This window comes from Xiphias gladius, chromosome 4 (assembly GCF_016859285.1).
Source record: "Xiphias gladius isolate SHS-SW01 ecotype Sanya breed wild chromosome 4, ASM1685928v1, whole genome shotgun sequence".
Taxonomy (NCBI): Eukaryota; Metazoa; Chordata; class Actinopteri; order Istiophoriformes; family Xiphiidae; genus Xiphias; species Xiphias gladius.
In genome coordinates this window covers 23,984,436-23,995,797 of record NC_053403.1, presented here as the reverse complement: position 1 = coordinate 23,995,797, position 11,362 = coordinate 23,984,436, and the positions used below count along the sequence as shown (strand labels likewise).

The 11,362-nt window shown below is 42.7% G+C and overlaps 1 long non-coding RNA gene across 1 annotated transcript; it reads right to left on the bottom strand.

The window, feature by feature from the left end:
* Positions 1 to 6,211: 6,211 nt before the first annotated feature.
* On the bottom strand, positions 6,212 to 10,358 carry LOC120789181. The gene is made up of 3 exons (XR_005707352.1): positions 9,982 to 10,358; positions 8,176 to 8,279; positions 6,212 to 8,098 (listed from the first exon to the last, which is right to left on the bottom strand). It is a non-coding gene; the product is annotated as an uncharacterized LOC120789181 (long non-coding RNA).
* Positions 10,359 to 11,362: the final 1,004 nt, after the last annotated feature.

The following is an 11,362-nucleotide window of genomic DNA, read 5'->3' as shown; positions in this document are numbered from 1 at the left end:
TCGGGCGTAAGTGAAAAGAATACTTGAAAACAAGGCTGGGCTAGTGACTAAGTGCTCCGTCAGATAAAGCAGAGCCATAACTCACAGCTGGGAGAGAAGGAGGCTGCGGCTGTTTTTCTCCCTCCAAACAAGGTTCAGATTACTGCTCATCAGCGTCAGTCTCCGCAGACAGGCCGCCACACACTCTAAATGCTCCAAACAAGATGGTTGAGGTTGACCACTCTTTATTAGCTGATACCTGACAGGGCCACAAGCAGGATTTTAGCCACCAAAGGAAACTAAACTTTATATTTCTACCACATTATCTCCCTACATGGAGGTTTCAATACTGTCTACAGCCTTGTCTCAACTACACCATAATTCTGTTTGAGAGATAGTCCCTTTACCTCATGTGATAGTCTAAAAACAGAAACATTTAAAGATATTTTAGCTAAGAAGTATCAGAATCAGCTTTTAAAACCCACCATCAGAACCAAATCCAGGATTTCAGAAATACTGGGGTCATGACTAAACTCTATGTATATTTTCTGTAATTCAAAAAAAAATCCTGACATGAGTCTCTAAATTGTATGTGTGACGCTAAACCAATACACAACAGAAAACCAATACAACAGGCAGGGCTTCTGCCGGCTTCAGCCCTTTTCTGTATGTGTCGGCCAGTGTGAGCAACCAGCCCGTCTCCTGCTGGACAGCTACGTTCTTCAGTCAATCCCCTGCCAGATTCTACCGCGTCCAACGCTGCCTGATATCTTTACACTGGATTTGAAGTGAGCAAAAGTGTGCACTGGTATCCTGAATGATGCCGATAGCACCACAAATCTTGCTACTAATTCAAGAGGCTGATGTGTGCGCTGACAGTAAAGTTATCAACAAGGGTGACCAATAACGTTAGCAACGTTCACGCGGTTGAAGGCAGTGACTGAAGGGCTGTGCTGTTATATTTTCAACGACGTATGCCCACAGTGTTGTTGAAAATAAGAATTTTGGATGCATGACACTGACCCAGGAATCGATTTAAACAACACCTAGCCGTTAGCTTCTCGGTGAGAAACTCAGCTACTTGTTTCTAATACATTTTAATGAATGAACGAACAAGTAAAATATCAAATCCTACTGAATTTGAGCCAAAATCACTTTTAATCAAGGCTGAATCAAATGAACTTTAAAGTGGAGTTTAGCGTATTGTTATAAATCTACCTGTATCAGATCATGGACCATGTATCTGCTGTACGTTCCGTGTAGTCTGAGAGGGAAGAGATGAGCGCCCCTGGTCTACATGATGTTTTAAAGCCTTCTCCTCGCTGAGGAGTAAAATTCCGCTGGAAAAAATACGGAATCATTTACTTTGTGTTGCCCGAAAGGTAATTAAATTTAAATATACCGAGTCCAGAAATGTGAGCTCCGCATTGCCAGTGGCAGCTCTGGCTCTCATCCATCAGAGTCAACATTTCAGTTTACCGCCAATGTAAAACTCACTACTAAATCCAAACATTTTGAGAAATCAGGCCATGACTGGTCATAAAGTGTGTTATAGAAGAATAGTCAGTTGTTAACTCAGACGTTTTCATTTGACAGAATGCTAAAGTAGCTTGTAAATCTGTGTGAGCAGATAATTCGTAAGTATATGCTGTATAACTCTGGGCTTGCTTCCAATAAATGACTTCTTCTGCCAGCTATACACTTTTGCAACTTCCTCATATTGTCAAAGCTATCCGTCAACATTCAAAATAGCCTCAGCAACTCATACAAAGCCAAGAAGCTGAGGAGAGAGTGGGTTCATGAACAGCACAAGTCTGCCAACACTGCTAAGTATTTCATGCTCATTGTTTCTGTCCCCAGGCTCTGAAGATTTTGAATCTTTAAAATGTACTGTGCAGTTATACTTGCACGAGCTCCATCCACAGCCCTGCAGGGGATGCAAAGCACTGCCAAAGACACTGGTTGCCATGGTAACTCTGACAGCACCTCCCCATAAGAGCTCTAATTGATAGCAGCAGATAGCTGCAGAGAATTAAGCCTCGCACCCAGATCACTGGTGCCACGTGCAGACAAACGCACTGACTGCCAGACCAAACCCATGTGCAGACCCATGCATCAGATGTGAGGGCGTTCCGGTGATCCCGAGCCAATCCTAAAATAACCCATATCTGAAGTCAGGTTTCACTACTCAAAAAAAACTACTTTTATTAAGTAAAATTGTATATTTCTTTTCTTTTTATGATACATTTATGTCAGAAAATATCGTTTCTAATTGTCTCGCCCTTTAGCTGTATTTTTCATCAGAGAAAAACAGGAAAAAGGAAATTAAGTCTCATTCTGTCTTTCTTCCACAGTTCTGAATTGCCCCAAGGGGAAAGCGCTTCCCGCACAATTTGATGAACCTGCCTCTCATTTAGTTCGAGATCCCATTACTCTGCTGAAATGACTTGGAGTAAATCAGCTTGCTGCAAGAAATATAATTATGAATGATTTTTGCATTTAGCATGGCGGCATTATGTCCACGCATGTCGATAAAGTTCGAATGGCAGATTTCAGCAGCAGCAGCAGTGGGGCTAATGCTGGGAGAGAGAGTGTTGAGCCATGTTACAACAGAAGCCAAAGTTGATGAAAAAATGGTGCCTCAGCCTCACAGTCTCTCTGCGGACAGCTGGAGCAGACAGACATCAGCTTTTTTGTCAACAGAGTGCTGGATGAAAACGCTTGCACAGACAGCGAGGACTGCAGGGTTTCTCTCTTCGTTTTCCTGACCGTGGTCGCTTGTTTTCGAATTAGACAGCTTGACTGTGCTTACAGCTGACATGACAGACTTACCAGCAGAAATGAAAGAGCTGAACCAGTGAGCCAGCCCTATAACGCCGATGAAATGGCTGAGAATACAGTGAAGTTCAGGCATGTTAACTCCACTGTGCTGGACTTGACACAACACTGAGCGGAGACTAAAGAGAAATCCAGAATGCAGCCTGTCACTCCATACTGATTATATCTCTGTATTAGTGCTAGATTTGAGCTTATCAGAGAGAAATCACATTGGACGACAGAAAGCCGGCCCCCAGAACTCCAGGGCGTCTAAAGCCATAAAACCTGTGTACACAGTGAAGCTCACTGGGCTCGGTTTACCTGTTGGTCATTTGATGAATCATAAATTTGTTAGAGAATTTGCAGTAAAGCAGTTTTCATATCAACCAAGGCAGGTCCTGCATTATTACCAGGGTCAATGTGACAAAGCCTAGTGTAGTTTATTAGATGGTGTTGATGATATGAAGAGGATGAAGGAGACCCCGCTGACAACGTCTTGATATATATAAAGGTTTATTACGAAGAAGTACGGCGTCAAATCAAGCACCTGCAGGTCTGCGAATCGGCCTTGGTCACCGACTCTTAAATAAGGCAGTTGTTTTCATGAAAAACGTCACTAACATATGGCTTTACGCCCAAAGCATTTCCTCCTATTCAAACTGCAAGGCACCCACTGAGGACCTTTGACCTGGGGCCTCTATTTAAACACATAAACACTCTACATATTTAACCATACACCTCACTAGTTTTAAGAGTTAGCGTTTTAGTTTATATAATTCTCACATGGTGTATATTCCTACAACATTTCAATGAGTCACAACATGCTTAGGGCCAGGACAAAAGTACTGAGAGTATATGTTATTCCTCTGTGGCATAGAGCTCAATTGTTGTCCAAAATCTACTAAAAACATTTCAGCGAGCTACAGCTTCCTGAACACACACACACCATCGTTTCTTTTGACTCAATCCCACATACACCGTCCTGCAGCTCCAAATACTCAGCACCAATGGTGGATTAATCTGCTGCTGAAAATAGTCCCCAACAAATGCACTATTTACCTTTTTTGAAAACGAAACTATACAGTATATTTGTGAGCCAATTTACGTCTCCAGTAGCAATGAGTGGGCAAGGGGAAGATGGATATCACAAAGCAATGAGAGAGGGACTAACACATTGTTCGGTTCGGTCTTTTTATGGAATTTGTTGACAATAGAAAAAATTCTAAAATATTGAGAGCCTTAATCCTTAAATGGGAACTTGGACTTGAGGTTACATGAACGATGGACAAAAGGAAGTACAAGAGGATTAGTCAATAGGGGCACAACATTTAGGCAAACCTTTGCTGCAGGCCCTCAAAATCGGTTTGTACAACTACGGCAGTATGTATCAGCCAATTAGAAACAAGAATCTGCTGTACAGAAACATGACAGAAAGGCATCTTTGATTTGAGTTCAATCGGCGGACGTAAATAAAAGCTTTCCGCTAGCACGCATCACATAGACAGAAACAATAGGATGATAAATGAAGGACAGATTAATACTAAAGGATGTCTTAAGTGTCACTAGTGATGGGCTATTTTTGCTGCCATCTAAAGGGTTGTGTTATTTAAGCTCTCAGACATCTGTATTAGCCTTAAAAACCCCGTAGGGCTCGGGCCGCATTATCACTACGTCCTCTTTTTAAGCTAGGCATATAACAATGCTAACTGAGCACAAGCACCTCCTGACAGCCTGACTGCTCACATCTTAGGCATGTGTGGCCCCCATGGGAATTAAACCCTTTACCCTGGCCATGTCTGCACTATCCTCGATCCACTGAGCAGCACAGGCCCATAAAACATCTTCACTGCTAGATGAGAGATCACGTTTTATTTCCAGACAGCTCATCCAGCTGGAATATGGCTTTGTTTACTCTGTGTTTCAAACGTATTGCTCTTTGTAGGGCTTTGACCGCCGTGATAGGAGCTAGAGGTGAGACAGAGGAGAGGAAGGACAGCCAGAGAGATAGGTCAAGCAAGAAGAAGGAGAAGCCATAAGCACTGTCATTATTTATGGGTTCATAAGTCAATTGCACAGCAAACACGGCAGCAGGAATAAATATGGATCCATGCAAAACTCCAGCACAACTTTAGTCCAAGGCTTTAAAATCGAAGCACTGCAGAGGGAGAGGTATCACATTTCATTGTTCAGCACTGAAAACAAAATAAAACATTAACACACTCAGTTTTACATTTGGGTGTTTTACCCCATGATTTGAAAGGTTCTCAAAAAAAAAAACCTCTCAAAAACGTTTGAATAATATTCTTATTTCTAAGCTTCACAGTTATGGAATTTAGGACACTGTTCTCAAATGTTTTATTACCTATACCTGATGGATGAATTTGTATCTTTAGATGGTAACAGTGGCTTCAGAAAGTATTTGGACCCCTTCACTTTTTGAACTTATGTTGTAGATACAATTTTTACAAAATAAAAGAAAGTAATAAAAAAAATTAACTTTCTAACAACATTTTTTCACTTTATCATTTTTGGCCATCAGTCTACGGTGAATATTCGATAATGACAATGTTATCGATTCAAAATCAAATCTACAACCCAAAGTGTGCAAAAAATGAGGAGGTATATTTAATTTCAGAAGAACGTATGTATGTCGAAAATGAACAAACCTGTGCTCAATGTTAAGAAAACAAACTTTATATCATTTCCCAATACAAACTAGAATTACCCTACGGACTCAGAACAGATATTAATAAATCGTGGAAGTGTCTTTTTTGTGTTTTTCCACACTGACAATGTCTATAAAACGTCAAAGGAATTTTTGACCCCTAGCATTGCTGTGGAACCATGTTTGTATGAGAGGGTCAGCACACACGAGCAACCTGGCGAGGCGGTACTCAGTCCTGCTGATGACTTTATGCTGTACCACTGATTGACGGCCAGAGGCGTTAGTGTGGCAAGAAATGTAGTGATACACCAACAAAGGCAGGAAAGAAGACGAGTTCTTCCAAAAATCAGCACTGAAAACGTTTTAAAAGGAAGGAAATGCCCTCAACACGTTCGTTAAGCGTCAAGGATATACACTGTGAGTTTTGTGGAGAAACACGGAAGGTAAACAGAATTTTTGTTTGTTTACAAGAAAACTTGGTCACCATTAAGACATGATTTTTATTTCTTTTTTATATCGATACTAACTACTGAAACTAGAAACTGTAATGGGCATTTTTTTGACATTTTATTGACTAAACGGTTCATCAAAGAAAAAAAAACTGTCAGGATAATCAATCAGTTTTTAACCCTAAATTGCAGCCTTTATTCAAACCATAGTACAAATGAAATTGAAACCGGCTTTTTGAGAAAGTTGTACTGTAGAAACCAGAAGAAGAAAAAAATCCTTCTAATTAAATGAATCCCCGGATTGCACTGTGACTCCGCTGTGGGAGGACACCGAAATTGCATCAAGCAAATCTGGAGAATGGAACCCATATGGCTAATGGATGTGGGTTATGGTATTGTTTTGGAAGGCTCCGCAACACACTGTCCTTCAGCTAACAGCGCCACAGACCTCCACAAATCATTACTGCTGGATAATAGAACACACTTGATCAGACCCAGGAGGAAGGGATGCCAGGGAAAAGAAGACCAGTCTGTGAATAATGATTACGGTCACCTTAGTCATATATCACCATCCACGAGAAGATGACTTGGATAAGGGTGTCAGCGCAGACGGCTGACAAATTTCTGCACCATCCTCTGATTTCAATCCCACAGAGCCACCCTGCTACTCTTTGTGTCTGCCTCCTCCTGCCTCTGTAATTGCTTGCTAAACCCAAAATTAATCCATGTTGTAGCCACCCAAACACGTCTTTGTAAATTGGACAGAGCAGGTTGACCATCATGAATCTGGAGCGATGACGCAGAGCGCCACAGGGCCTCACTTTCACCGAAGTGTCCTGCTCGCTAAAGTTAACAGGAATGGGTAACCAAGGTCATGTTGGTACAGTAGGTGGGCCTTTGCCTGAATATTGGATGCATTCAATTAGTGCTTCTGCAAAGGCAAACGTGAGTGAAATGTAATAACTGGCTCAAGCGTGAGGGAGCGGCCGGACTGATGTACTGGAAAGGCTGCTGTAAAAATCAGACTGATAGACTAACTCTCTCCTTCTCGCTTTTCTTTTCACAGTTTTACTGGAGTTGGCAGCCTCCCGGGCCGAGCTCGGTTGGCTTGTCCGCCAGCCACGAGGCACTCCATTTGTTACTCCCAGAAGGTCACTGAAGAGCATTTTCAGGCCCTTCCTCAATGTCCGCTTCCACCCTGCCCACAGGAGTCATTAAGATGAATAGGACAATATGCTGTCCTGGCTGCTGCTAGGTGTGTGCCATCGTGACCTCTGATAGCTCACATTAGACTGTCAGGAACTCATCTACTGCTATCCCCTGATGAGATCCATACTCAAAGACTGTGACTCATGGGTGTCATTCTGAGGTGATGTGGAAGTTGCCTTTAGGTTGAGATGAAAGATTGCGAAGGGGACTAACTGGGAGTAAATATGACCTAAACGACAAAATGGGTTCTTTGTCAGTGCCAGCAGTGTAGTTACTATTGAGGACACTGAGGTCGTGACCGCAGTATTTTTTTCTGGGACTTTGGAGGTTTTAGCAAACAAGAGTGAGGCAGCTATTGGACTGATAGCACTGTTTTTAGTCTCCGTATATTCAAATCAGACTACATTAAGATCAGCGTAAAAGAAAAAAAAAAAAGAAGTCAAATCTGCATGTATACTGGTGTCTACGTACCGAGCATGTTTAGACCATACAATAATAAAACACTGACAAAAGTAGAATCACATTTTCTAAACTTCAATCTGAAACAGGGTTGTAAACGAATACTAATACCATTATTTGCATATGCCGAGATAATGCACTCTGAACAGATACAAAAAAAAAAAAAATCAGAATTTTTGGTTTTTGCCTCTCACCGCTACCCGCGCTCCCCCAAACGCTCTCCTGATTGACACATAAGACACTGTCATAAATCATTCAAATCTAAAACACACAGACGGCTACAATCAGTGGAATTCACTCTTTACGGTACTGCCAGGACCTCCAATGTCCGTCTGGGATAAAGGTCAGTAAATCCATTTAGAAATCATTGAGAAACTGCACTCTTCAAACTTCAACAGACACTGTCTCAGAATCATCACATTCAGAATTTTACTTCAGTATCAGAGTAAGTTCAGGTGGTTGTTTTCTGTACAGAGGAACTGCAGACCAGCAGGATGTTTCCTGATGCAGATGTGTCAGACTGGAAACACATGAAGGTGTAGGTTTAAGTTCAACACTCTGACTCTCGCTCATTCTCGATAACTTTTGAGTTCTCACCAGATGGGCTGTGCGGTGCAGAATAAATCTGATACTTAAGCCTGACACTGTGCAAGTCTTGACGGACGACTGGAAATCGACAAGCTGAAGTCAGGGACCTTTACCTTTGCAGCAAAAGGGAAAATCAGTCTGGACAGGGTTAATGAATGTCACAGAGCAGTGACTGAATATGTGGTGAACGCCCTTTTAGCACAGCAGAAATTTTAGAGACTTTCTTAATGACGTGTGTGTGTGTGTGTGTGTGTGGGGGTGGGTCAAAGTATTTAAGTCAGTTTTTCTAAATCCTCCTTACAGCCATGCCTCAGGTCTTCAAATTCACATATGACCTTTACAGAACTGATTGATATGATCATTTTCTGATCTGCCACCTATAGGATTAGTAAACTAAAACCACTGCGTCGAATTAGAGGAAGCTCCTGGAGATGTTTTAAAAACTGCTTGGGCAGGGAAAGATCATGGTCATCACTAAAAGGCAACGTCACGCTACTACTGCCTCTACCTACGGGAGACAACAGTTAATATTTGTGCAACCACGAGAGCTCACTTGTCACCAACACCTATCTCCAGGTACTTTGAAGTGTTTGACCAAACACTGAATGCTCTCCTTTTTATTTCTTTATTCATTTATCTACTAATTTACTTTTGGTAAGCACAGTCTCAGATTACAAAGTGAGTGCGTCAGGTAAAATTATAGAGTACACATAATCTGTATTATTATAGAGCAAAAAGGCATTGTTGCTACTTCCTGTATCCACGCCTTTATTTGCTGTTGATGCTTTTTATTCAGAGCGCCGGCAGAGCTGTAAGGTGGCATGGAGTCCATTGGTGCAACCGTTGCATGTTCAAGCCTGAAATCTGTAGATACAGTGCAGAACTGGAAGATGCAAGTATATCCAGGGGCTTACATTAGCAGCATTATCCTTTAGAGCACTGTAACATGCAACACACCTAATATGGCTCATTACCCTGCACTTTGCTTTTTCATCTTCATTCTCACAGGCTGCCACAGAGCTTCGGCACTTAACTAATAACAAAAGTCCTCTTAGATAGGTAACGCAGAGTAATGATGACAAGCAGCAGCACCGAAAATAGCACCTGTCGCCTGAGACAATAATAAACCGATGGTGAGAGAAGACCGATGGTGCACCGACACTATAGCAGGGGACAAGGTAAGAAATGCAGACCACCAAGGCAGCGAATGTGTTAACTGGACATCTCAGTTTGAACTAATCCCCTCAACCCCCTGAAATACCAAGAACGGGAATCAGAGAGTAAATGTGCCACATGCATAATGGACAGTGTTAAAACAGGCAAAAAGACTGTGCTGGAATCAACATTATACGCTGGATGTGGAGGCAAGTTCATCATCCAGGGAAACAATTTACCAGAGTGTAAGTCCGAGCATGCACATGGAAAGATTTTTTTTGGTCTTTGAAAAGTACATGACGTTTGATCATTGAGCTGCTGCAGCAGGAGAGCAATGCTGCAGGGGGGTGGGGGGGAGTCAAGTTATCTGTAATGTGGTTGCAAGTTGATCATGTATGTAAAATAAGAGGAGTTTTGAAGATTGATCCATCCTGATAAGGCGGGGAAACCGAAGGAATAACAGCAGCTTCTGCGGGAATGTCATGGGGCTTTTACAGTCAAAGAGGAGACCATCATTTAGTGATCACCATAAACTCAACACAGGTACCACCTGAACACTATCTGGACATGAAAGGAATCTTTGAACAATGTTTGACCCTCTGCCTTCTGCATGAAAAGCCCGGTGTGCTCATGCTTGGACTAAACAAAACTCTTGTTTACCTGTTCGGCATCCTAATCGGGACACGGCGGGTACCCTTCCAGCCGGGACGCAGCGGAGGTCAGAAAGCCTCTCCACATCTCCTTCGGACGCTTGTAAATTCAGATTATACGGGACAAGTAGCGGCGGTGTGGATGCCAAGGGGTCTCCAGTTCGGATGTACCGCTCGGCGGGCAGCGTGCGCGCTTCAGCAGCCAGGTGCGCAAAAGCACGCGGAAAGAACTCACTATGCGTCCGGTCGCGACTGCATGGCGGCCCCTTCTCTCGTTTTACTGGGCTGTGAAGGTAAACAGGAAGCCCCTCTGAAATCCACTTGCGCCCTCCTCCAACACCCTGCGGATCAGTGTGGCGGTGGGGACGCGTGGAGCTCGCTGTAGTACTGCTGACAGGAGGAGGCTGCACGGAAAAGAGCTGGGGCGTGTTCCTGAAGGAGGGAGGGGGCGGATGCGCAAAGATGCTCAGCTCATTACGAGGGAGTTGAAAAGTTTCTAAAAGTGCACCAGGGAGTCACTGTTTGCAGGTTTCTGACAACATAGGGTGAGCTGCAAGTTCGAGGTTTTAAATGTGGTACATGAACATATTACACGTTTTATTACAGGGACTCCGTAGTGTCTCTCAGCTGATGAAAAGACTCTCAAACTGAGAGTCTTAGTTAAAAGCCTTGTTGCTGAGTTTGGAACAAGCTGAAGAGAATTTGAAGATGACTAAATTATGCATCTGAAATTCGGAATATTTTGGACTACAAACTTCATAGATTATATATTATATTATATGATACACCAATGTACGTTTTTGTGAGTCCTTGTTCCCTTGTCAAAATCACATCTTTGTTACTATTAGTCTGCAAACCCCTGATCAAACAAAAAGAACTATGTGTGTGTGTGTGTGTGTGTGTTTGTGTTTGTGTGTATGTGTGTATGAGAGACAGGAAGAGATTTGGTATTACAGCTTATATACAACTTGAGTGTAAAGTGAAACGGATTTCAAGTCATCTCAACAGTATTTGAGCCTCCTCTCTGATTGCATATATCCTCCCAAATAAGATGTCAGTCTGACACAGCACATTTTGGTTTGCTGGTAAGCAGCTCCGTCTAACTGTGCAGGGGTCCCACTGCTTCATCCCACATTCGCTTTACAAAAGCTATTTGAGGAAGGCTGGTGTCTGGCGCGCCGGCTTAGGACTGCCAGATGGTCCTGCGTTAGAATTTTGAATTATTCAGCCATCCCACAGCAGATTGAAGCTGTCATGTGTAAGACAACTTGGCTGGCCTCTTCCTGTGCCAGGGAAGCAAATGAGCCAGTACAGCTACTGCAGAGATGCTACCAAGTTATACAACTCCACACTGAAATCCCACTAATGCACAATTTAGGCCTGGCTCACAA